We start from the raw sequence: 3168 nt of genomic DNA on the forward strand, positions 1-3168 counted from the left end.
TTTTCGTGTTTTTTCTTTTAAACAAAAACAAATTGCAACTTTCCTTCCTTCCAAACTTGGTTCTCTAGACTTACATTACTTCTCTGTATGTTTGAGGGAAAAAATACCTTAAAAAACAGAGAACATACAGGACTGCGTCTTTCTTCTTACAAAATGAGCAGATTAGCCAACACAAATTCACTTTTTTCAGGCTTACTTTTCTAAAGTTGCATCATCTTTTTCATTTGAGAATACCATAGAGGAGAAAGAGACAATATTTTGGGAAAAGGGAAAATCAAGAAATTGCATATATAATTTCTTAAAAACACAGGCACACTCTGTTCTCACTTTCCTTCCTTTTTCAACTCAATACCTCGCTTGGAATCCCACCACCCTTTGTAGACACAAAAATGCAGAGAGGGTCTACACGAAGCCTACCTCTTTGAGCTCGAATTTTCCATAAAATCCTGGATTTTACTCTACGATGCTGCTCGGTAGCCCTCTTGTAGAAAGGCTCCTGCAGGACTGTGTTTCCGCTCTTGTAGAGTCTGATAATGCTACTATAGAGCCCGATAATGCTCCTATAGATCCCGATAAGTGGGTAGGTCCTAAAAATGATAGAATTCGACTGTTTTGAGGCTCTAGAGGTGGTAGGTAGGTTGCTACAGTTGAGAGCACATCAACACAAATGAGAACAAAGGTGGTGAAGGCGGTCGACTGTAGCATACTTAAGCTTACGGGAGAGTTCTCCAGTAATGAGCTGAGATGGTAGGAAGGGTATGTTACCCTCATTTGAACCGTTGGTCTCCATTGCAGTGTCATCATGGAACTTTTATGTTGCCTGCCGCAATCATTTCTGTCATTCCCGTTGGATTCTTCCACTACCTATTTTGAGATTTTTTTGAGTTGACTAAACACACATGCTAAGTGCACCTGTGGAGTGCTTGTTTGATCTAGACGAGGGTGACCAGTTAGCTGGCCACCGATCTATTTCAATCTTGACCATCTCATTTGTCCATGCAATTTTTAAACTATACCCATGCAACAGAGGAACGGGTTTAGTCACTTACCTGTTAGTCAAGAATTGTGTGCTACCATGTTGTTGCATGCTTAGACTTTGGCATTCTATCCATGGATTTCTGCTGCTGGCGCCCGTGGCTTCTGGATTGGTGGCTCAGCTACCTTGTGCAGGTGATCTTCAATCAGGATCTGGCTCCTTGCGCATTCTACACATCTGTGCCTGCACTAACCCTGCCTCTGGAGTTTACTTTTAAGGGGATCAGTTGCTACAAGAATCCTACAGGAATTCCTATAGCTGCTTCTCCCTCTAAAACGTTTAGCTGAGGCTTGAGCAGGGACCTCAGAGGAATCTGAGAAAGATTCTGACAGTCAGGGGAAAGTAGTTGGTAGGTAATAGGTAAGAGTTAAGGATGTTGCTTGTTTATTTTTTATTTTTCTAAAAAACCAAAAGAAACAGGATTTCTACGTTTTATGTGAAGGGAAGAAAGAAGCGAGTGGAAATGTAGTGGTGCAAGTATGGAATGGAGGGTTATGAGGATGAATAGCGGTAGGGGGGTCCACAGGTCTTCTGGACCAGTTTCTAGCCCTTTGATCCTTTTCTTGACTTGATTTCGAGCTCTTTGTGATTTCTACAGGAGCCTCTTGTAGAATGCATAGAGCCTCCTGTAGGATGCACAGTTTCCAGAAAACGTGAGACCAGGGATTGGGAAAAAGACAATAACAATGGAAGAAGGGGCTATCATAGGTGTAATCGGCTTGGGCCATGTCCCTTTTTCTTTTGTGGCCCTCCTGCAACCTGCAATACATTTAAAAGAAGTTAATTTTTTTGTTTCTCTTTTTTTTTTTAGAGACAGCTAGGGTTCCTCCAGGAGGTTTTCACCCTACTTGCCTACCCTGGGTGCCTCGAAGGGCAGGTTTTCACCCAGGGATCTTTATTCTTCTCATTTTTGCTTTTTTGCTTTTTGTTTTTCTCTCTTTTTTTTTTTTTTTTTTTTACTGAGCTGCCTCAAGAGAGGTTTCCAGCCCCAAGGATGGGACTCAAGCGCCTCAAAGAGGTTTTCACTTGAATCCTTATTATTATTTTTTGATCTTTTTTTTTAGTGAGTGGTTGAAGTGGAGGCAGAGGCCTGCTCCACTACCAATACTATTTTACTCAATTCTTCAACGAATTATTGCTTGGAGAGGGGTTTCTTGTACATTTTCAACCTATGCCCATTGACAAGCATGGGGATGGCTTCCTCATCAATAGTCCTGATCAAAACAAAGCCATTGTCATTGCATATTTCTATGATGTATGGTCCGCAGCTTACCTTTGAAATCTTTATACCTTGAGTCATACATCAGTGCCCAATCTCCTTCTTGAAATTGTTTCTCCTTGATGCTTTTGTCGTGCCATATTTTCCTTTGCAGTTGGATTACTTCTATGTGGAGGAGGGCCTGCATTCTCTAATCATCCAATCCTTAAGTTAGAGTAGCCTTTCCCTTTGTGCATGGCTGAGATCTAGATTCCGTTGTGCCACCATCCTTAGTGTATGGTATTCAAACTCTATTGACAGCAGAGCCTTCTTCCCATAGACCAATTCATAGGGTGTGAATCCATTGGTGGTCTTCCATGTGGTGTTGTAGGCCTAGGTGACCTCAGACAGTCGATCTACCCAATCTTTTCTGTTGTTGCTCACTACATTGGTCAAAATTCCTTCTAGGACTCTGTTGGTGACTTCCACATGTCTATTGGCTTGTGGATGGTAGGGGGTGGAAGTCTTGTGCTTGATTCTGTGATGTGTGAGCAAGTCTTCAATCAGTTTGGAGGTGAACTGACTTCCTTGATCTGTGACTAATTCTCTTGGATATCCGAACTTATAGAATATGTTCTCCCTCAAAAACTCAGCTACTTTCTCTTCGATTGCTTCCTTGATTACCATTGTCTTTGCCCATTGTGTTAGATAATCGGTGCACAAAATGATGTATTATTTCTAGTTTGAAGGAGGGTTGATAGGACCAATAAAGTCCATGCCCCACTTCTCAAATGGCTCGAGAGTCACTTGAGGCTGCAAGGGCATCTCATCCTTTGGAGTAGGTTTCCCCATCGACTGACATCGATCACATTGGCTGATATACCTCCTCACATCTTGATGAAGAGTGGGCTAATAGTAACCTACTTGTGGAATT

This window comes from Pinus tabuliformis, chromosome 4_2, assembly GCF_031772625.1.
Source record: "Pinus tabuliformis cultivar Carrire ecotype Pingquan chromosome 4_2, CPIR1, whole genome shotgun sequence".
Lineage (NCBI taxonomy): Eukaryota > Viridiplantae > Streptophyta > Pinopsida > Pinales > Pinaceae > Pinus > Pinus tabuliformis.